Genomic DNA, 25,228 nt, shown 5'->3' on the forward strand with positions numbered 1-25,228 from the left:
TAGCCTCACCTTAAAAACACAGATAACCCAACTTTATTCAAAGGACAAAACTCCTTGAGGTTCATGAGAGACCTATGGCTAACTCGCAGTTCCATTTTCTGCGTTGATGTTCGGTTATTTTATTTATTAGACTGAGGCAGGCACTCAACGCGCATAGTGCTAAATGGGCTTCAGCCCCCCACCCCCCGTCCTGTGTCTCAGCCCGGGCTGCTGCTGCAGCTCGAGCTGCTGGGGGCTCGCCTGGGTTGTGTCCGGAGTCTTATCTCTTGCATCCGAGTTTCTCACAGGTCTTTAAAGACCATTTGCATATTTACATACCTTTATAAACTGGTTACCGAGCCTTAGTTTTTTTTCTGGTTCCAGTACCCCCCGGGCCCCCACTCTGCTCGTGCCTTACATTTGTGAGAATGCATTTCATGAAAAGGAATATAAAGTAAGGTTATCTAAAGAAAAAATCCAACCATTTGTTATTTAAAGAGCCTGCAAAGGCCTCGTCTTGACCCTAAATAGGGGGTTATAAATAAAATAGTATGAATTAATTTGTAATGTGACTTTTCTGTCTTTGTTCCCCTTTAATTATCAGTCATTGACCATTCAGGCAGTTCTAGAACACAATTAAAAATGCTATGTATTTAAATTTGCTGTTCCAAGTATGCCCAGATAAGTGCTGATAATAGGCTTTAGGTAACTGTTTTATTTTTGTACCGTCTGGGACATCAATATAATGAGCTAGCAACCCTAATCATAAGACTGGAAGTTTATTGCAGGATGAGCACAATATTTATTTTCTCCACTCTCGATCCCTGGACCCTGAACAATGCCATAAGAGCAATAATTTAACTTATATCTGAAACCCTACGCCAGCCCTCAATAACATGCTGAGTTACTTCAAATGTCTGGGAATGCACCCTGCATTCAGTCAACTCACTCCTCATTCTGGCCCTTCACCTTCACACTCACCCTGCACTCACAGCGATCACAATGATCACCATGCACTCCCACCATTCACCCACTCACCCTGCACTCACAGTGACCACACTGCACTTATGCCACTCACCATGAACTCACACTTTTCTCCATCCACTTACCCTGCATTCACATGAGCGCACCTCTCACTCTGCATTCACAGTGATCACAGTGCACTCACAATGCACATGCGCTGTTCACCCTGTACCTCACCCTGCACTCACACAAGCACACTACTCACCCTGTACTCATGTGACACTTCTTTCACCTGTCCCCCTCACTGCTCACTCTGCAATCTCACTCAAACAAGCACATCACTAGCAATTTAATCATTTGTCCCACTTTGCACTTACATCTGCATTCAAATCCATATGGTCACCTCACTCACCCTACAGTCACTCCTCTCACCCTACTCTCACACTGTTGCGTCGCTCACCGTGCACTCACAAGGGCACGCCTGTCCCCCACACAGCACAGAGGGTTAATGTGTCTGTTACAAAGAACGTGTACCATGCAGATCACAGAACTGAGTGTGATTAAACTACGGTTAGTCCTATAAAAAAATGAAACTTTGTCAGAAAGGGGCTATAGAGAGATGATGTCCTTTGTTGGCGAGTGCTAGTGAGGGAAATCATGGAGAAGGAGGAAATGGGGGAGGGGCCGCCAAAAAAGACAGTTGGACCGTTCGCGACCAGTGTTAGTGTCAGCCCTGGCTGGGAGTCTTAGCCCCCCCGAAGTTAGGGGCTAGTTGCGCCCCTGGACTGAGAGACACTATAAGTGAACATATATAGGGAAAGAGAACGCCGTTCTATCAGTGATGGTACAGAGGGTGCTTTTTAAAGTCATTTTGGGGCTATGTCCTTTTAATTTCTCGTTTGCTTCCTTCATCCTTAAAATGATTCAGATGCTGTTTTTATTGATTCTGAAATACTTACATTTGGATGCGATCCAATTCAAGCTTTTATCGTTTGTTAGTACAAAGTGTTAATCCCCTCCTGACAAGTGGTGTTCAATGTTGTTCTTCTGAGGCCAAAAAACAAAGGTGTTGATTTTCACTTTCCCATTACTCTGAACTGCCTGTGGGCTTTTCATCGTCCCATGTGCCATTAACAGTACAACGTGTACTGTACATTCTTTGTTACAGCATTTTCTTTGCAAAACGCCCATTGAAAACGTGCAATTTCATAGAACATAGGCACCTAGGTATTCATTTTAAGATTACGCTCTCACTTCCGCTCCTGCTATCAAGCTGTTTAATTGTAGCTTGTCATAGCGAACTGTATACTTGAGCCTGGTAACAATAAAGGATTATATGTGAAATGCGGCAAGAAACTCATCGGGGGTGAACGTGCACCTTACAAATGCGCCTTACGTTACGTTATTGTTAATTTACGTTACGTTACGTTAGGTCATGTCAGGTTGTGTATTGGAGGGTCTGGAGACTGTAAATGGTGCTGACCTCGCAAGAGAGAATGCACCATACCTCCCCGTGTAGTCGGGAGATGGGCACCAATTGTGCTCGAACGGATTGTAAAATCTTAATGAATTTGCGTAGGGAAAATAGGCTGGCACGGAGTAGCACGCATAGATTTAACGTTCTCTCAAATCAAAATCACATGTTATTCCCCAACCCAGCTTGTGACATCCGGGGATAAAACTGCTCAGGGTAATATCATGGCCTCACGGTTACAGTGTTCACCCTGGGGGCCGTATCATAATGGGCTTTGCTGCTTCAGCACACAGTCGAGCACTTGTTTTATGCGCCAATAGTGCATAACGTGAATTCATTTAATCCAATATTCTGAGTTAGTGCTTTTCTTTCAGACAGTGCAGCGTGGAAACAGTGAACAAGGTTTGCTTGCCTCTTTCTGTTTCTGAGTTCGAGTTTCTAGATGGCTGATAAAAATCTTTTTGAGCCCTAACCCAGCCAGTCATACTGTTTAAAGCTTTGAAAATATGATTGACAGGACTGATTGTGAGTTTTAACAGCAAAGATATGCAAATTAGTTAATACATTAAATACTGAACAGCACCTTTTTTAAATGCCAATATGTAAAAAAAAAATTACTCGGTGGATTTACACAGAATCAAAACAAGCACAGTATCTGAGTACAGTAGTACATTCATTTGAACTTTGGTGTAAATCTGTTCAGTGATTTTTGCTTTATTATTTGGCAAATGTTCCTATGGAAAAAACAATGTGAAATGATAGACTTTTTCGCCACACTTAACTTTTTCCCCATGGACAGTTCTTCACAAACCTTAGCATGCCAAAACTAATCTGACTTAGTATGTAGAATGCCAAGTTATATTTAAAACTGCCCATGGGATCAAAAGTTATTAATAAGTAAACAAATTACCTCTTCAATGGAAACGCCATCTCAAACAAAACTACACAGTTCCTAATACCACTGTGTAATATATAAATGTCATCCATCTTAACTGTCCTCAGGATATTGTGATATTTCATCTGCTCCATAGGTTATTATCAATAAACAGACATCGGTTCTGCCATATAGAAGGACATTTCTTCAAAAAAATAAATGACTTACTCCTCTCAGAGGTAGGATCATCAATTAATGATACACAACACACTGAACATAAACGTAAAGACCAACTACAAATGACAACGACTCAAATCAAATTGAAAAACTAGCGGGAGATATATTGAATTGAATATTAAAAATCATATATCGTATGTGACTGAAGACACATCAATGATAATATCAGACCAGACAAATATGCATTATACAATACACAATGGTGAAAATACAAATTTGTGACACAAAAGTGCAACTAGGACAAAAAAGGAACAAATTGTTACACATAAATAACACCAAACAAACTTGTAACAGCGTCCTCATATTTCAGAATAGCACTAAATAGACATGTGATTTCTATTTCATATGCAGCTTTGTCTATTTGGGAAGTGAACGCTTGTAAAATCAATGTCGATGTTTCGACCCCTTATACAAGAGTGTGAGTAAACAGCATCACCGTGGGGTCTTCATCAGGACTGTAAACCTAGAGTGTATATGGCCTGTCTGAGAAAATTCTCAGTAAGATTAAAGATGGTATTACAGATAAATCGCACACTTCTCCAGTGGTATTAATCCAAACCTTAGAGCCTGGAGTATATGGAAAAGAGTCAATCCAGTACATATACCACTGAAGGGCAATCGTATTAATCACTCACATTGGCTTGAAATGAGCACATTAGAACATGGAGCAACTAGTGCTTCCTTGGTTTCTTGGAGCCTAGAGTCTGTGATGAGGAGTCTATCCAAAGTGTATGCCACTGAAGGGCAATCCCGTTAACCACTCTCATTGGCTTAAAATAAGCACAATTAAACAAGGAGCATCTAGTGCTTGCTTAGTTTCTCCGGCATCTTCCTCGACTGCGTGTCCATAGGTTATTATGGCAGGATGATATTTAGTTACTCATTACTGAGATTTTTTCATTTTGTTTAAAAATTATTATTTATAAAATTAAATTATTATGGTTAAATTATTGAATTGATGTAGAACATTTATATTGAAGAGTTAATGTGCTGTAATATTATATTTTCCATTCTAGATTTAAAATAAGCATTTTAAAATATTTCATGAGTATATTTTACATTAGACTCGGATGTCTCCACCTACTGAACAGAGGAGCTGGAGACATGCAAGTCTACACTTATGTGTAAATCTACCCAAGAAATGGTGAAAAGCACAAAAGGGTATATTTACAAATAAGAATGGCACAACCATGTAGATTTACACCAGGTGCAGGAGTGTACATTTATCTTCGTAAATGAGCCTTAATGAATTTATAAATCACTAACTAGACAAGAAAGGAGAGGTAACTTAACAAGATAAATAACAGAAGCAGTGCTTTGAGTAACTTATTGAAGTTGATAATAAAGTTGTATAAAATGATTGACTATAAAGTTCCAGAATTTTATTCCTGATGTTAGAAAATAATTGTTGCTTGTCAGTTAGAAAATAACGGGCATTTACTTTATAGCTGATAATGAAAAGTGTGTTACTTAATTATCAAATTAAACTTTCTTTGTCTATTCTTGCACCCTTTGATACCAGGAATAGCAGTGTCAAAGCTGTGGGTATTATGAGGTACACTGGAGATGTTGATCTTGCTTCTTTATATCAGGTGATGGATCAGCTCAAACTGTGCCTCTGCCTGTCTCTGAATACACGTCTGGGGTGGGTGATGGCTGGGCTTTGTACATTCCCTCTAGCAGCCACACATAAAGGGAGCTCAAGTATGCCTGATGGGCCATTCACATCCTGAAGGGCCATTAACATCCTGATGGATCATTCTGGGCAGGATGAGAGGAAGGAGCTGATACTTGCACCGAAATGGACTGTTACTGTGCCCACACAAAGAGCTGCATACCTCCCCTGTAGTGAGTCTGGAGCCAGGGCAGGAAGGGCAGGGACATTGTGCACTTCAAAGGTCTCTCTTTGAAGTCTCTCTCACTTCAAAAGCACAACTGGGTGTAAGTACTGGACCTCAGATACCACCATTTCAGTACAATTCTGGTCAAGAGGACATTCTGCCAGGAAGATGGGCTGCTGTACTGCTTAAAAGACTGTCCCTCTGCTGGACTCCTGCTCTGCCATTTCTACCATGCTACTTTCCTTGGCTGAGAAAGACTTGGCCTGCATCTCTACATCCTCAAGCACTTGAGTGACTCCAAGGGCTTGCTGGCCTGCCTCCTGATTTGAATTCTCAGGAATATCAAAGAATTCCCTCAACTCTGCAATTTGTGGGACTCTGCTAACTGTGAGTTTACACTATCAAGTGGTGCCAATCCAGTCCTGGGCCCTTAGAAGTGGGTTTTCTGAAGTTTGGCAGCAAAATCCATGCAGCGCTTTATTGTGCCAGTCGGAACCAACACTTCACCTCAAGCGCCGCTGCATCGCCTGGCAAGTACATCCCATCACCAGCTGTGCAACTCGATGATGATGCATCGCCTACTTCCAGCCAAATCGTCAACGATGCATCACCTCCTTGACTCCATGCATCGGATAGTCGGTGTCCTCATATCCTGCTTGTAACTTTGCAAGGTACTGTTTGCGGTGAGCCATGGCTGGCACCTGTTATGCTTGTACTCCATCGCGGTCGGCCTGAACCTTTGGATTTATACCTAGACCTGACCAGACCTAGGCATGACCAGATGTCCCTGGTTGGTGCTTTATGTTTCTTTTTTTATTTATGAGCATTTATTATTTAATGCAAGCAAGGTACAGCAATGTATAAAGAAAAAAAAAAAAAAAAAGAACCAGTAATACAATCCACAAATACAGTTAATGATAAAAAGAAAAAGAAACCAAGTACTTTACTTAGGTCAAAGTATCATTGATCCAGTTCTCTAAAGGACTCCAAAGTTCTTCACCCAACCTTCTCTTTTTCATACTTTTAACTCTATATATGGCCTTTTCCAAATTATACTTAGCAAGTAAACATGCTCTCCAGGTAGGGAAGATGGGAGAGTCTGGACTCAGCCAGGCTTGAGTGATACATGCCCTCCAAATAGACATACAAACAAAAAGAAAATTTGTCTGTCCCACAGATAACTCAAATGATGGCAAACCTATTATTATTAGTTCTCCTGACAGAATAATTGTCTGGTTCATCAATATTGTTAAAAAAGTTTGGATTTCTGACAGTACAGGAGACAAACGAGGGCATGCAAAAAACATATGGAGGGCATCTGCTGCATAAAGTCCGCATCGGCTACACAGTATACCTACAGTAGTTGACCATTTGCTAATTTTGGCAGGTGAATAGTATAGATCGAATAAAGCCATATAGTGCTGTGTGCGTGATCTCCCAGTTATTAGTATTGTATTGGCCAAATCTATTGATTCTTGAATTTTAGTATCAGTTATCCCCAATTTTGCATTCCATTTTTTTTGACAAGACAAAATATCGTCAGGAAGTGAGGCCAAAAGTAAATTATAATATGTGCCGATCTTTTTTTTAGTGAAGAGACCGTCTATCAGAGGAATCCTGATCAGCCGTGATCGAACTGACGGAGAAAAGGTATTGAGAAAACTATGTATCTGCACATATTTAAAATAATCATTACAAGTTAGGTTGTATTTAGTCTCTAACACTGAGAAGGGGGTTAACTGACCGTCCTCACAAAGATCGCCTATACAATTGATACCTAAGTTACGCCAACGTGTCATAACTGTATCCTGAAAAGTTGCAGGAAAGATATTGAATGATTTGAATGGTGTGTACACCAAAATTTTGCCAATACCCATTTGCTTTTTAATTAGCCGCCAAGTGCCGAAAGCAGCACTCAAAACCTTAAACTTTGTTTTTTTGAAATAGCTGGGTTCTACAATTCTCAAAAAACTACCATGACAATCTGTACCCATTGCAAATTCATAAATAGAAGGTGTGTGGCTAGCTGGAATACGTACTCGTGGCCCTATTATCAAGGGTGAAATAAACTGTAGCACTGCAGCCAGATAATAAAAAAGAAAATGTGGGATTCCCCAGCCTCCTCTTGATTTGGGAAGAATCATTTTTTTAAATGACCTACGGTGACCCCTATACCCCCAGAGAAATCTTGCCGACATCCTTTCCAGCTGTTGAAAGAAAGTCAAGGGAAACGGTAGTGGGATTGTTCTGAACATATATAAAAATTTGGGTAAAATCATCATTTTCAAAACGTTGCATCTGCCAAATAAAGATAAATGAAAATGATCAATACGTTCTAAAGATGACTGCGCTTTTTTGAGTATGGGCGTAAAATTAAGTTCAGGAATAGCGCCAACTGGGGATGTAATTTTTATACCCAAATAAGTAGCAGCTGAAACTATATTTAACTGTTCTGGGGGATTCGGTCCTACAAATAAAATTTGTGTTTTTTGTACGTTTAGTCTATAACCAGAAAAGTTACCAAATTGCAATGCAAGGTCTTGTATTACTGGCATTGCCCGCTTAATATCTGTTGTCAATACAACGATGTCATCTGCATATGCAAGGGCTCTATATATTGTAGCAGACACTTGGACTGGTTTTATGTCCTCTGTATTATTAAGTCTATTTAAAAAGATATCAATATAAAGAGCAAAAAGAAGAGGTGAAACAGGGCACCCCTGCCGAGTCCCACGGTTTATACTAAAAGGCAAGGATTTCTTCCCAGCAATACTAATACAGGAAACAGGGGCAGCATAGAGTGCTTTTAGGGCTGTAACCATTTTAAGGCCGAAGCCTTTTCGGATGAGAAGATCCCAGAGGTATGGCCAAGCCACCCTGTCGAATGCCTTTTCGGCATCCAACAGGGTGATACCCAAATCTATGCTTGAGGCGTGGGCCCAGTCCATCAAAGCAATCACTCGTCTGACATGATCAGAGGTATCTCTATTAGGAATAAACCCATGCTGGGAGTGCGAGACTATTGTGGAAATAATTCCCGAAAGACGTGTTGCTAATATTTTAGAATAAATTTTGCTATCGGCATTTAAAAGAGATATAGGTCTATAAGAGGATGGTTGTAAGGGTGGTTTCTCCTTTTTAAGGAAGGCCATAATGATTGATTCACTCCAAGAGGGGGGTGTAAACCCTTTCTGTGCTTCCAAGCATGTTAAGGATAGTGCCTGCTTTAACATATGTCTGAAAATTTTATAAAATTCAAGAGGAATTCTATCCGGTCCCATTGCCTTACCCGCAGGTAGAGAGAGAATAGCTGCTTCTATCTCCTCCCAGGTTATATCTTTATCTAGTGAAGCTTTCAACATAGGCGACAGCCTGGAAAACTCATTATTGACAATGAAATTTGAAAGTGATTCCGTTGAATACGCGGTCACCTCCTCCATATACAAATTTTTATAAAACAAACGAAACACCTCCAGTATTTTGTCTGGCTGATCATACACCTGACCAGATTCATCTTGTATTTTATTTATAGTATTTAGGCTGGCTTTTTGCCGAATTTTCTTTGCCAAAAGATGTCCAGACCGCTCGCCCATCTCATAAACCTGTGTATTGAAAACAGCAAGTTGTTCTGCGAGTTTGGAGGCAAAATTTTCATACAGCCGAGACTTAGATATAGCTAAAGTGGCATTAATTTTCTTAGTATCTAAGGAGTTCTTAATAGCATCCACTAATGCAACCTCACAATCCTGTATATCATTATAATAAGTTGTTAACTTACGCTGGTATTCCCTTTGCCTATTAATTGAATAAGATAGAGTTTCTCCTCTCACCCCTGATTTGAAGGCATCCCATACCATCTGAACAGTCGTTGAACCCATATTAAGTTCAAAAAAATCCTTAATCCATTTTTCCATATGCGCAATGTAGGATGGATCTACTAGCAACCTCCGTTCAAATGACCATGATGTTACTTTGCCAGATAATATAAAATCTGTTTTAAATTCTGTTACTATGGGATTATGGTCCGATATTATTTTTGGAAATATCTCATACTTACAGTTGGATATTAATATAGATGATATGAAAAAATAGTCCAACCGGACAAATTTTTTATGGGGTGCCGAGAAGAAAGTATATCCCGGAAGAGTACTTCTTTTAATGAATCCTACGTCCTGAAGACTAAACTCGGAAACCAGACCATGTAATGCTTTAAAGATCTTCCTTTTTGGACCTGTATAAACTAATTCGTGAATGATATCAAAATCAGGTTCCAAATGAATATTTAGATCCCCGCAAAGAAGAAGCGTAGAAGGCCAATCAGCAAGCTCTACGCTTAAAAAATTCAGCAGATCAGGGTCGTCCGTATTTGGACCATACATGGAGCAAAGCGTCCACGAGGTACATTCTACTACAATTTCAGCTATTATCCAACGGCCATATTGGTCGGTCTTGATTCGTTTCAGGACAGCCAGATTACTTCTACTAAGTATAGCTACCCCTGGACTGTTACTGTGCCCACACAAAGAGCTGCATACCTCCCCTGTAGTGAGTCTGGAGCCAGGGCAGGAAGGGCAGGGACATTGTGCACTTCAAAGGTCTCTCTTTGAAGTCTCTCTCACTTCAAAAGCACAACTGGGTGTAAGTACTGGACCTCAGATACCACCATTTCAGTACAATTCTGGTCAAGAGGACATTCTGCCAGGAAGATGGGCTGCTGTACTGCTTAAAAGACTGTCCCTCTGCTGGACTCCTGCTCTGCCATTTCTACCATGCTACTTTCCTTGGCTGAGAAAGACTTGGCCTGCATCTCTACATCCTCAAGCACTTGAGTGACTCCAAGGGCTTGCTGGCCTGCCTCCTGATTTGAATTCTCAGGAATATCAAAGAATTCCCTCAACTCTGCAATTTGTGGGACTCTGCTAACTGTGAGTTTACACTATCAAGTGGTGCCAATCCAGTCCTGGGCCCTTAGAAGTGGGTTTTCTGAAGTTTGGCAGCAAAATCCATGCAGCGCTTTATTGTGCCAGTCGGAACCAACACTTCACCTCAAGCGCCGCTGCATCGCCTGGCAAGTACATCCCATCACCAGCTGTGCAACTCGATGATGATGCATCGCCTACTTCCAGCCAAATCGTCAACGATGCATCACCTCCTTGACTCCATGCATCGGATAGTCGGTGTCCTCATATCCTGCTTGTAACTTTGCAAGGTACTGTTTGCGGTGAGCCATGGCTGGCACCTGTTATGCTTGTACTCCATCGCGGTCGGCCTGAACCTTTGGATTTATACCTAGACCTGACCAGACCTAGGCATGACCAGATGTCCCTGGTTGGTGCTTTATGTTTCTAAGGGCTATATTTCAGGATGTCCTTTAAAAAGGAATAACTCTGGTTCCACTTATCCGATCTTTGGTGTTTTGGTCTTGTTTTGTTAATTACATTATGCTCTATTTTCCTAACCTGGTGTGGATTATCTTTGTGTGGTGTTTTCAAATTCAAATTCAAATTCAAATAAACTTTATTCGGATAGGCAGTATCCATAAAGTTCTGTGAGCAAACTGCCTCCTTCAGGAAAGAGATTACTCTGAAAATCAAATCCACATTTTTAAGATTAATAATTTCCAAGTAAGCTATTCTGAAATCAGTGGTGGCAGTAGCCTTGAAGAAAGGAATCAGAAACTGTTTAGTATAAATTAAATAAAAATTACAGAAAAATAAAAAGTGTATCATTGATTGATTACTCTGATTACCACAATGTGGGTGGTGTTTTTACTATCTTACTATCTAAGTGCTGCACTAATACATACACATTGCCTCCTAAATTAAGCCTGACTGCTCTGTGCAGAGCTACCTGAGGGTGAACACAGGTTAATTTAGGATGTGAATCTGACTTACCCTGACTAGGATTGTGGTCCCTACTTAGACAAGGTGCATACCTCTGTTAACCAGAGAGGGGTAGTCACTCAACTTACATTGTAAAAGCCCACCTTGAACATTTGTCTTTCTACTATAGTTGAAGATCTGTACGCACTTTGGTTTCAGGGGCTTGTGCATCAATAAGCCATTGGAACCCATGTTTAAATTGTGGCGAATGATTCAAGAGGTTGGCGTTGTTGATAGTTAAGATTTAGTTGGGTGTGGCATGCTCATGGATGGAGTTTGATATTCATGAGTCTAGGAGTCCAAGGGCCAAGGAGTTCCATCTAGGCCAGAGACAACTTGTCTCTTAATATTGCAATTCCTGGGTGCAAAAATACCCATCTTTTCTGTGATGTATACCCTGATATTTGCCTTGACTGTTTTTCCTGGCTACTGAACTTTGTGCACTTTACCCCTGCTTACCAGTGGGGAAGTGCCTATGCTCTTCTTTCAACATGATAAATTTGACATACCCATAATTGGCAGATTTAACTTACCTATATGTACCTAGTATATGATACAAAATGTACCCAGGGCCTGTATGTCATATGTCTCTAGTGGAGTGCAGCACTGATTGTGCCACCCAATAGTATGGAAGTGTAAATAAGAATGAAGGCCTACCATTTGTAGCTTTCTATCTGCCAAATAACCCCTTTTGACAGGTGCACATCTTACTTTTAGCAAAAATTTATATGTCACCCTAAGTAGACCTTATTGCCCATAAGGCATGGTGCATGGTATTTATCAATAGGACATGTAAAAGTTTAATATTACACATATCCTTACAGCGAAAAAGCCCCACAAGCCATTTTCAATATAGCAAGGCTGGCTGTTCTATAGCATAGATACACACTAGGTTGCATTATTATATTTAATAATGCTAATTTTGGTGAATAAACAGCTCGAAATATAATTCAAAGAGTCTTTAATTGTTATTCAAAATCCAATTTACTGATAGAATAGAATGTTAATAACTACTGGGGAAAGGATACTTTTAGGAGGTTACTTTTTGCTGCCTGAACCCTTGGGAGGCACGTTGTGTGAGTTCCTACTGTCACCTAGCAGCTGAATTGCCCCCTTGCTGAGATGTGAAAACTGCTCCCAGAGTAGGATAAAGGCCTTGGATGTAGGGAGGTGTTTCTATTATTCTGGCAGGCTTACCACTAGGGCTGTACCCAGGAACCTAATTAACTTCAAATAGGCCGACCCTGTCACAGACAAATGTTAGCTGGCTCCTGGGCAGGGTCCTCCCTTGTTCCCCCAGTTAGGCTGACACGCATCCATGTGAGAAAGGAGCTGCCACAGAAGTAGTTTAAAGTTATCATGGAGGAAGGGTTGCTTATTTCCCAGGTCACACCTCTTGGGTAGGAACACAGACTCTTCACATGGGGAGAAGAGTTTCAACATCTTAGATTTAGTCAGAGAGGGCCACTGTGGGATTGATTGCTGTAGGGCACATAGGAAGTGCTGTAAAAATAAGTAGGGTTGCCCCTGTGAACTTTTGCCCTATTGGTTAGGAAGGGGGCAGGAGTAGGCACCACCCACAACTTGATGTCAGGCATAAGTGTGGCACCCACAGTACCCTACTCAGAACCCTACTGGACCTGTGGAATATTAGAACAAGTCTGAATCACTGTCTCGGACCTCTAAAGAGTCAAGAAGACTGGGTCTGCTCTCTCTCCTGCACCCAGGATAAAAAGAAGTGGAATTAAAGGGACATAAAGCTGGCCTCCTGGTCAAGCTTCAGGGACACAGCAACCTTCAAGAGTCCTTTCATTCAGCTTCCCAGCTGACCAGTTCCAATTGGCCTTGCCCTGAACCCTGCCCGTGGCTTCTGCTGGAGTGAATTTTGTTCCTGAGGTCCTGGGTCCATTATCTTTGTCAATATGTACTCCTCCTAACATCTCCAGAATCCTTGGACTTGGAAACATTTTTGCTCCAAAGACCTCCGGAGGACCGAATCTAGCTTGCAAAGTCAATCAGACATAGGTGTGATTCCACGGGCAACTTTTCCACAGCAGCAAATTTGGTTTAGTGGGACCTCGTGGAGAAGGTATCTGACCCCATGGAGCCCTCTTTGGCTACGGTCTGCAGCCTTGCCTCGCTGGAAGAATCTGCACTCCAAGAAAGTGACTGAGTCTGAATGTAGAAATCTTCTCTAGGCAAAGGCGCCCAAAGGATCTGGCACTCAAGGGACCTTCTCTGGGCATGAGATTCAAATTTGATTGTTCGTGAAGGTGAGTACTTACTAGCTCAACTAATGCTGCCATTCCTTACAATGGGAATATGTTATGATCTTGAGTTCATTTGAATGTGTTTTTGTCTTCTGCTTAAGTAGCAGGTGAGCCACAGCAAGATATTGTCACCATAAGCAATTCATAGAGAAAGAGTTGGGCAAGGTGGGAAGGATGGCAATGTCAAATGTTGATGAGAGATGTATGAGAACGAGAAGAAATGTTTTTTATGATAATTAAGGACAACTGGTCACTTATAGTTTGTTGGACCATGAGCAAACTGTTGCTTCGCCTACCCCATCAAACATGCGGTTCCCATACCACTGTTTTGAAATAGACGACTGACTGTGTTTCCAATGCAGAGCCTCAGCCTTTTCAGCTGAAGGAAACTTTTGACTTGGAGGCATGCTTACCACTGTGCATTTAGGTCCTAGTGGCAGTCATCCAACCCAATAAAGAAAGGGCAACCACCGTTAGATTTCCTTGCCCAGGACAACCACTCATGTCATAATGTTCCTTAGTTGTGAAAGCAATAGCAAATCAGGGAAAATATTTTTTTGTTTTTCAACAACAAACCTCTGTTTCAGGTCTTGGCCTCTGGAAATTAAAAAACTTTACTGAGCAGTTTCAGCAAACGTGGTGCATGCTCAGCAAAGGTCACGACTTTACTGTGGTTGCCACACCAGTTGGTTGGAGTGAAGCCTTTACAGATCCCTCTGAATAGGACAGGGTGGGGCGTCCTCTGCTGGTCCGGATAGTTTGGGTACAGGTTAGACTTTTTCAGCACTTGGATTTTTGTTCTGCCTTTAGGGGGTTAGGGAAGATGTCTCAGTGAGAGATGTATTGAAAATGTTGAGCAAAGGTCTCATTGTTTCAACTGTGTTTTCATATGATAGAGCTCTTTGAGGGACAAGAAATGTAGCGGGGTCTTTGATGTTCAAGGTATTGAAGTGTATTCACGTGTGTGCATTCGATGTGTTAGGGATAAGCATTTTTTGGGGGAAAAATCAGGCTTTTGGGCTAATAGCATCACAATTCTTTTCCACAATTATTAATGCGCAAAGTGATACTTGGGTTGAGGGGACTGTGAAACCAGATTTTGCTGCATGAGTGGCTCTTTCAATGTTCAGCTTTCGATGTAAAAAAAACTGGATAAATATACATCTCTTTTTGTTTTATTGTGGCTGTCTCAATTAGTGAAAATCATGTTGAGGGAAATTTTAGCCTGGAACCACCTTTCATACAATTTTATCACACACATTTGAAATTTCTTTCTGGTTTTTTTTTTTAGACTAGACTACTGTAAAGGCAGTTGCAATTTCCTGTTCCTGTTATCAAGACTCTTCTTACTGTTTCTTGACTCATTGCACATTTTGGATTTGGGTTCTTGAGGATTCTCTTATCTTTTGTATTATTCAGCCCTCACTTTATTTTAGAAAGTTAGTACATTCTTGATAATATATTCCTGCATGAAGGAATGATGGTTGCATAAAGCATAAGGTGCACCAATAATTGTCCGGTATTTTGACTTATTTTGTTTTTGTTTTATGGAAGAGTACATTGGAAATGAGAACAAAGGCTTAGGTTAGGCTCTTGTGGAGAGTAAGGGACAATTAACATTGTTATACTGGGACTATGGGGTGGTAGAAGCCTAGGGACTTTTTTTGTTAATATTCCACATTTGTGCCCAGATTTACAGTCATTGCCAAAGGGTGTTTTACTGACTAGTCCTTATGTACTAGTCTGCTATAGCCACATATGTTTTCCTAACTTTGGATTCATTTTCGCATTTTTGTTCCTGCTGCGAAATTTCATGACATATTCAAAGAATTATTTGCAATCCATGCCCTGTTTGGTGATGGGTGATGGTGGGAGTGGAGAGGCTCCAGAGCAGGCAGCCATTTCCCTATGTTTTCCATGCCTTTATTCAATATTTTTACGACCGTGCACATGTTTTTTGTTTGCATTTTCTGCTATGGTGCTTGGGGGCATAGTGTTAGTCTGTAAATCATAGATATTATATTTGGAGACCCTGGGCATTGACTGGGCCTAGATATTATTTTAATTATTTCCTATTTTTACATAAATGTCCACCTTGTCTTGAGTGCAATCCACTGATTTTACTTTTCAGACGTTTGTATCATTTTCGCAGTCTCCATGTAGCTTTGTGCAGATGACTAGACACATGGTATTATTGAAATGTTTTCTCATTTATTTTGTCTAAATCTTCAGCTGATGTTTGAGGGACACGTGCATCATTTTTAATTTCAATACATTTTTGTCAGTCACCCTAATGTTCTTTATCCCACCAGGGACCATGGCATGCTCCAAGATTTGAGTTCTGATTTTGATCAAAAAGATATCCATGCCCTGTGGCAGCCTGTCTGTTGCGGTGCTACATAAATGGTATCTATTTTGTCAATTCTCTTAACTTTTACTCTGGCACTTACAATAATGCTTCCCTATTCATGTATTACAGGGCTATTCTATCTCTCTCTCACAATCACAGTCTGTCCACCTCACTCTCTCCTTGCCATAGGCTTCTGTGTGCGGTGGTGTTTGGACAGACTCATTGATTACAAGTAGGGCTCTCGGTTTTATGGTATTTATTTTTTTGACATTTCCGTCTGTATTTATCCATATTTATTTTTTGTCAACTTTATCTGTATTTATCCATATTTATTATGGGTTTTGTGAAAAACAAAAGCTGAAACTGGTATATATCCACATTTATTTAACCAATAAATATAAAGTCATGTTTGAATGCCTGCCAGGTTTCAGTAATATGAACACCAGCAGATAAATCAACGCACTTATATGAAAATATGCACATTTCTGTATCAGCCTTTTGCATATCTACTGCTGTTTAACCCTCTTTACTAAAATTCCTTTCTTTTTTAACCCTCTTACCTATTAATCCACACAGTTATTGGCCTGGCTGTCATGGCAAAGTGTATTTAGAATCACTAAATAAACACCCAATTTCCGTATTTATCCATATTTAAAAATACATACAAACAAGAAAATAAATAGTTTTCTGTCTGTATTTATCTGTAAAAATCAGTAAAACCGGAAAACAGGGAGCCTTAATTACAAGCAATCAATGCAGTTTTTAGTTCTGAAAAATACCTTTAAACGCTTCTCTAGTTTCAACTTTTCATGACGTTTTCATATCTACCTACTATACATGATATTATTAAGAGCTGTGTCATGTGTAGCATTCATTGTAATGGGCAAGTCTGATCATCTTCCTTCTTATTTCTCCTAGCCAACAAGTAGACGAGATGAAGCCCAGAGAGAGAGACCAATTCCCTCACACGGAATTTTCTGTCTCTAGATATCTCATCAACCTGGAACCGAACATGGCACATATGAAATTGGGTTTTGTCTGGAAAGTGTCCAGAGAGTCGTTTCCCATCTCTGAAGAGAGTACCACCACTGCACAGTCTGGCATGAAAGTCTCTTCATTCTTTTGCAAAAGTGGGGATCATAATGTACCCGACGTACCCTTTTTCAGGTAACAAGCGCTGGGAAGCATTTCTGGATTCAATGGCTACCAACAAAACTCATTAGTCCTTCAGACCATAAGTGATGGCAGAATTGTCCAAACAAGCAGAAAATAACAAGAGTCCAAACACCTGAGCTAAGTGCAGAGCTGTATATTTAATGTATTCAGCATAAGTATCATCTTTTACTTCACCTCTTACCCCAGGAAGCTTCATCCCCCTTCAGAGGAAGGTGACAAGGAGTGGACTCCGAGCGCCGTCATGGAAGGCACTGCAATATGAAGCCTCTAGAAAGCCCCGTTTTCTGTCATCAGTTTGAGGAAGATGAGCCTGACATCGTTCATATTAAGGAAAAGCAAACCACATTTATTCGCATTGCTGCAATATCACCACCTGCTTCCATCTTCTTAAAATTAGAACAAAGAGAAGTAAGACCTGGGCCTTAGTAGTACCCTGCCCTGTGCCCACTCCACACATAGTTAGGGATTCCTCCACCATTTAGAACCAGAAACACAAGGAAACTGCAGGATTTGTCATAGTAACGTGCATCCTCAGAAGCAAGGCACACATTGAGGTTGGTAGGCCCATGAACCACTGGAGAAAAAACATGCAATCAAATGGATAGAGAACCAAAGAAAGGTAGTACAACTCCAAAATGCAGGATGAACAAAGTAGATCATGGCGATGATGGTGATCAAGATGATGGTGCACAATGACACCCTGCTAGAGATGTCATTCGGATACCCAGTCCTCCCATTATAGCCAGCATTTGGCATCAATAGCCTACAGCTGGCACAAGCGAAGTCTATGGTTACAGGTAACAAACAATACAACTTTATCGAAGTCAGTATTGGTGGGAGCATCACAAAGAGTCTTCCAACAACTGTCAAGTCTCTGTTATGCTCCACTCTTCCCAATATTGCACACTTCTCCTCAGTGCTGCTGGCAGACAGGAATCGTTGTGCAGTGTGGCCGTGGCCAACGTTGTTTATGGAGGACAGTTTTTTATTTCAAGATTAATACTGGACCAGCTGCTTTATGATGGCCCATACGTGTTCCTGATAGAATCTCTGAGGAATGGTAAGGTTGACCATCTGCAGACACCACTCGGACGCCACCCTTCACCCTGATGTCAAGAAAAGTAGAACAGGAAAGGTGTCAAAAATATAACCAATAAAGTTCTCTAAGGCCTTAATGGTAAGATGAAAAAAAAGGAAGAACATTGGAGCATATCAGCAACACCCGGCGATAATTATCGCTCAGCGCTCTTAGCGTGAGGATTATTATCGCCGGGTAACGTGGATTTTTATCACTGAGATAGCGTGATATTAGCAACGCATATCTCCTCAGCGATTATAATCCTCACGCTAACTGCCTAACGTGAGATTATCGCTGGAAACCCAGCGATAATCTCACGTAGTGTGGCGTTAGCTTGCTGCTAGGGACTCACAAACTTAGCCATGATATCCACCTTCCATAGGATATCATGGCTAAGTCAGTCCTGAAGCAGGCGTAAGGAAAGTAGCGATAACAGGGGTTATCGCTACTTTTCCTGCCTCTATGCTTCACAGCATGGGGCTTGATGATAAGCGACATTTCTCCTGTCATGTTAGATCAGGAACGCCCACTTTACATCTCATTAGAGATGCAAAGCTGGGCGTTAGGAATCCCCACGCTAAAGCAAGGTTTCACGCATTAGCGTGGCCTTGCTAATTAGGCGATAAAATTATCGCCGCTTTTCGGCCGAAAACGGCCGCAAAAGCAGTGATAATTTTTTATCGACAGCTTGTAAATATGCCCCAAGGAACCTAAGGGAGGAAAAAAACGCAACGGCGAAAAATCCTCTTCAAAAACAGAACATAGGGTAGGAAGAAAATTATTAAAACAAACAACAAAATAATGTGGGCAACACGAGAAAGAAAAAGGACAAGGATAGAACCAAGCAGAAGAAACAAACTAATTAAATGCAAGCGGGTGATGAGTAGGTCAGAGGCAGTGTACTCAAAGCGTTGTAACGCAGGAAGGAAAATGTTTACCTTAGTCGACATTAGCCCAGAAGTGCCTGCATTCGCTAGGAATAATATCATACAGAATGCATAGTCAAAATCGGTTGTCGAATCCTCCTTATTGGGCAGACTTATTCAGTGAAATATATTCAACTTCAAGCAAAATCACAAAAGCAATTTGTAATGACTTAATTCTGGAAAAAATGATAATGGTGCATGTACCCTACTTCTTTATGTGTTTATATTTGACTTGCTTTGAAGTTGAACCGAATCATTTCAGGAGAAGCCCTAAACGTTATGGACAAAACCTAGATATTTGCAGGTGAGCACAACAGAAACATATCTTGTACCTATATTTTGCTTAACAATTACCAAATGATATTGTTGAAATTGCAGTATGAGATGCACTTTTCAGTTTCAATAATAAATGGATTGTAACTATCCATTAGAAATAATTTGGACAACTTACTTGCAGGTAATACCATCAAGTGCCTCCACATGACAGAAGAAGCCTTCCAATATATATCACAATTAAGGCTTCATTTAGAAGTTACTACTCTTCTAAAAAAAGTTGCAGATTAGGAAGGGTGCTTCAATTGCACCAACTTTTGAAGTCAATTGTATTATTGAGCTGAGTTCAAAACACCAGTAATGTAGTAATAAAACATTCAACATGAGGGCAAACACTGTGCGGGTTTTCTCATTTTATTGCACTGTATCATTATATTCTATGCCAGACCTATAAATGAGTCCTTAAGCATGTGGCACCACTAGCTTGTGTTGCATTCTTTACCAACTTGCAAGAATTACATTTGCTGAGTTCTCCTATCTGGTACGGTAACCCTTAAAACTGTGATGGGGTCAAATTGAGTGACATTAGAATATAATTAATAGGCAATCCATACTTGAACAAATATAGTGGTTGCTAAATGAGTGAGCCTAAGTTAAAGCTGGTGAGCCCTGAGCTAACCTGGATCCTTACTTGCATGCTCTCTTGTTTAAAGAAAGAACAAGGTGATCCTGGACGGATTCTATCTAGTGGTCCTGTAAAGATGACAAATTACTGTACAAGGTAGCACAGAATGAAGTACTAAACTATGCATCCTAGATTTACTAAACCTTTTGGCGGGTTTGCATCACAAAAATGACACAAACTGGTGTAAAATGTTAAATTTGAATTTACTTTCCAGTACACTTGAGTTGGAAAATAGTCCTAAAGTAATGCAAAGTTGCACTATGCATTATGCTGTAATACTTTGTGCTGATTTGCATCAGAGGGGTGTATCATGGGTGGTACATGGGCATTCCCATGTAGCCACATATTGGATTTTTCCCCAAACCCTATCTACTGACATTGGTAGACAGTGGTTTACGTCAACATTTTACACCTCCTCAATGAAGGCATATCCTTAGAAAAACGTTTTATTTTCTTGGAAAAGTATTAAAGTATGTCTAAGCTGGAAGGGTAGCCTTCCAGTACAAACCCTATGCTACATGTCACCCACACAACCATGCACTTTGTCATAAAGGCGTGTGTGTTTGTGTGTGTGGTGCAGGCATCCAAAAGTGCTCCAGCACAGAGTGAGAGAAAACAAATGCCATTGCTTTGGATTGTTGGCACTGCTCGGCTGTCTCCATTTGACAAAACACAGAAGCACAACTTAGCAGGGGCATAACACAGGTCCCCGCTTCCCGTCACCGCTTCCCTCGCGGTGCGGGTGGGCCCTGAGCTGCACGTGGCCCCCTCAGACCAGTAATCAGGACTGAGCGCTCAGGATTAAATCCGGAGCGGGGGCCCCTCTGTGTACATTGCAGGGGTGCCCCTTAAACGTTTGTTACACCAGTGCAACTTAGGTTGCTCTGTTGCATAGTCTCACTTCTTTGTAGGTCTCGTCTAGGCAGCGCTTGTGCTGTTTCATCCAGTCATGCAGTATTCAGGTACAGACTGTAAGCTCCGCCCTCTCTCTGCCCATCTTTTTAACTGGCTCCTGTCACTGTCCTTTGTAAAAATTGGCCTATGAATTGTTAATAGGCTTATTTGTCCCTCCTTTGAACTTCCCAGTCTTCTGTTGTTACCTCCCATCAGGACACCCCCTGTTATCTGTCTTGTTACTTGGTACCTTTCAATTACAGCCTCCGAGCACTCTTTTGTTAAAGGGACACACTCTCTATTGCAATGTTGTTTTTTTTATTGAACTGGCGCAGCCTGCTGGTGGCCGCACTTTCCTTCTGTTCCTTGGGATCAACTAATGTGGCCGCATGACTTTTTAAAAATGCATTTACTTTTTTTTTTACAATGCCAGCACCTGCGCTTTAGCTTTAAATTGCTTAAGCTAAAACGCGGGAACATCGACTGCTTAAAAAAACAAAAAAATTTGTTCTATTCCTTTACTTTTGAAGCAATTGCGGGACCCGGGCTTACAAGGTTCCAAGCCTAAGTGCGGGTGCCCCCATTGTGACAAAACTAAAATAATAGAAGGAAAAAAAAGCATACAGCCGCCATTTTTTTCTATTTTCTTACTTTTGTTACAATTGCGGCACCCGTGCTTTAGCTGTAAACATTGTAAGCTAAAGCAGGGGTGCTGCGTTAAAAAGTAAAGAAATAGAAAAAAAGACCCTACTGTTTTAATATTGTGAGCTCTTGCTGTCACATTTTCCTTACTTTGTCACTCAGCCTCCCACCTCATATGCTGTTGTCACATTACCCACTCATGCCATGTTGTCAAAGACCCCAGCACTGTTGCTATCCTGGGCCTTCTACCTCCTCGTTCACCATCAGGTGGGGCTGGGCTGCTGGACTTTGCCAGCCAGGTCTGCTGCTTTTCTTTGATTGCAATCTCTCTAGACTGCCTCGGGATGAGCCACCGGCTGCAGCTGCCCAGAGACAGCTAATCAGTGTAACCAGTGTCTGGCCATAGCCCCCTGTGCCTCACACCGATATGGCGGCTGGCAGTGGCCCCTATCATCAAGTCCTCGGCGGGAGGGTAGGCGAGGCCCGGCAGTGTGCCCGTCAGCTACCGATGTTTGTAAAATGGCCACGCTCTTAGAGGGCTGCTCTAGTGCTAGTCCCTCCTGCAAAGGGCGCTGTAGCGCTGATATTTCTGTGTAAATAAACTTTATAGACTTCCATATTGTATTCTTTAATCCGGTTGGTTCTATTTGTAAAATTAGGGCATATGTTCTCCTTTATTGCTACTAGACGACAGCGTGACCGCGGGTGGTGTTTTTTCTTTTTACTTTAGTCAGTCATGAGCAGCCTTGGCTCGGTTTCCTGTTTCCCCTCCCTCCCAGGGCCGTTTCTGTTAGATCAGCAGCCCACCGGCTGGAATAGGTCCCTCAGCTATTCAAAAACAAGCATTTGCAATGCAATAGGTCTCGAATTTAGGAGTGGGGCAAGCATGGGAGTTGGCCTCTCTTACTGCTGGTTGGCTAATAAATACAAAGAGAAACAGGGTTCCGGGCCCTGGTGCCACTGCGCCTGCTGCACAATTGGTCGCTGCATCCCTGGGCTGGGCACTCGCAGTTCATGTCCCTCAGGCCTGGGCCACTCTAAACCAAAGCGGTACAAAAGGGGGGTGGTGATGGACGGAGCATCAGAACCAATCAAACACTCACACCCAGTCAACAGATCTGGGTTTGATCCATCACCATTCTTTAGCCCACTCTAAACCAACCCTGGGAACAAACTCCAATCAGCTTCAGGTCAGTCTTCAAAACAGAATGATACAAGCGGACGACCGAGGAACTAGTGACCATAGCAGTCGACTAGTCCTAGAAGCCCGACTAGGAGGCCAGTCAACAAATCACCTAACCCCCAAATTACAACAAGCAATCAGCCGTGTGGGCTGCTGCTAAGAAAAATGTAGCCTATTAGTCAGGCTCGGACTGAGACCTGGTCTGTCTAGTGCGCCTGCATTGTAGACATTACAAATCTGAAACCAAGCGCTCCGAAGTACTTGGAAGGCAACATGTAAACACTACACAAGATTCTGTTCATAAAAAAAGGAGAATGAAAGAGGAGAGAGGGTGAAGGACGGAGAGGGAGGGGGGCGACAGAAGCTGTGGGTAGAAGTGCTTAGTGCCTTTGGTTAATCGCTGTACACAATGACTGCTGTTATTTATGTGTTTTGTTACCCTGTCACCTCGACCCCCAGACTTCGTGGTTCTCCTGTCTGGGGTTCTAGCTTATGGGGCATCTCCTCTGACTGTGGTATGTAAGGGGAGCGGTGCTGGCTCTTATATTAGGCACTGACATGGACTCCGGACAGAGTGAGAGTCTCTTAGGAAGAGGGGGGCAGGGGTAGGAGGTGGTACTGGGAAGAGGGCAGAGAAGAACAACCCTTGGAAAACACTGCATGTCATGCCCTTCCCGTGAGCGGGTGAGCCATCAGGGTGAGTCAGTGGCAGTCAGCATCGGGGCAGGCATGGAACCTGCCGCACTGCATCTGTCTCTCACCTCTCTGGTCCATCTCGCCTCCCGTTTTACGTTTGGTCCAGAGGCAGCTTTAGTTTTTCACGGGCGTCATGCTATATAAAAACACAAACAAAATAAAAAATGCATATTTATAGACATCAGTGGAGTGGATTCAATCGTCCGCCTTCCTTACTTGGTCTGCACAACTGTCTTTCACATGTTGCTCCCACCCATCACAGCCTCGGGCCGTGGGTCAATCTTTTTCAGCCTCTGGCTCTGTCAATGTCAGCATTTAGCCTCATCACCTGTGCACATCAGCCTAACAAGTAGTGCACTTCACAGTCATGACAAGTCAGATAATACTAGATGGAGCCAGTGCCTTTTTTTCTCACTTTTTATTATATTGTTTATGTTTTTGCCATTTTTGTGTGTTTATATTATATCCTCAGCTTACAGTAATTTAAAAACAATAGTGCCTTTTCCTTGTGCTAATAACAATCATATTTGTGCATTAAGGCTGGAAAGGGTTTCCATATCTTTTTTCAATGTGCACCGGCCTGGTAAGGCTCACCCATACTGTTCTATTATAATCATATTAGCTGGATTCTTTTTTTTTTTGTTTTAAATCTTCTTGTCGGCATATGGCTGCCAGTTTTTTGCCACTCCGAGTTTCCTTTTTTTTTCTTGCAGGTTTTCAAAACACATAAATAAAAGGCATTGTCATTTACAATGCCAATAGCTCAAACTCCCACAAATGCGAGACCTACTGCATTGCAAATGCTTGTTAAATTGTGCCTGAGTCTGAAAAAGAGATCCTAACTGAAGACTTGTCAGGAGAAGATGAAAAGTACACCAGACATTCGAGAAAGGAAAAAGCAATTTATTCACAAAGGTTCTCAAAACAGTAGGAAGAAACAGGAATTATTAGCACAAAATGATATCCAAGAACCACTACACAGCCATGGACAAGTAGATACAAGAGAATAAGCTGCAGGTAGGTGAAGTGTTTGAAAAAGGCTAACTTTTTATAGGATTGTTGGAATAGAATACAGAATTGAAGTTTGAAGGAATATAAGTTTCTCTCTGCTTTTATGTCATGTTGTGATCATGCGGTCCACAAACCACAAAGATTAATGGACAGAAGTGGATAATGAAAAACTCCTAGATATGGGACCACACTAGTGTCTCCAAGATCTGATGGAGGCTGTGGTCAACTTAAAACTGTTAGGGCTTTTCAATAGTGCCACCAGGGAATTCTGTGTCACCTATGCATGTGAGTCACCAAGCCAAGGATTGTGTCAAAGTAGACCAAGCAGAAGAATCCATACAATTTGCTACACCAAGTAACAAAACCTGATTAAACCATAGATAATGTTCCAAGAAATAGTTTAAGCATTCATTCTGTCCATTGGTTTGTGGTAAAAACCATATTAAAATATTTGTCAAAGCCTTTATCTTTCTATATCGAATTGCAAAACAAATAAATATTTGTAAGCCATCATTTGAAACAAGGTTGGAAGGCCACTATTCCAGATGACCATTGGGTCATGAAAAGCAATGCAATTTTTTCTTAGAGGGGATGTTCGACAAGAGGCTGAAATTAACCATTTTGATATCGGTATAAATACACATAGGTGATAATAGTGGTAGAGGAATTGTCTGATGTGATAAAATCTCTAGTTCTCTAGAGAGAATCTGAAGCAGATGCCATACATATTTCTCAGCACATATTGTTCAAGACATTATGTAGTTCTTCATAACCTTTTCAAGAGTAGTCCAGAA

The 25,228-nt window shown here is 41.4% G+C and overlaps 1 long non-coding RNA gene across 1 annotated transcript in view; it reads left to right on the plus strand.

Annotated features, from left to right (window-relative positions):
* The window catches only part of LOC146821442 (uncharacterized), a 66,837-nt gene extending 47,036 nt beyond the window's left edge, over window positions 1-19,801 (plus strand). The window contains exons 2-4 of the long non-coding RNA XR_014962717.1: window positions 6,960-7,018; window positions 15,833-15,926; window positions 16,789-19,801. This is a non-coding gene — a long non-coding RNA (uncharacterized LOC146821442). The remainder of the gene's footprint in view (window positions 1-6,959; window positions 7,019-15,832; window positions 15,927-16,788) is intronic.
* The last annotated feature ends 5,427 nt before the right edge of the window (window positions 19,802-25,228 follow it).

This window comes from Triturus cristatus, chromosome 6 (genome assembly GCF_964204655.1).
Source record: "Triturus cristatus chromosome 6, aTriCri1.1, whole genome shotgun sequence".
Lineage (NCBI taxonomy): Eukaryota > Metazoa > Chordata > Amphibia > Caudata > Salamandridae > Triturus > Triturus cristatus.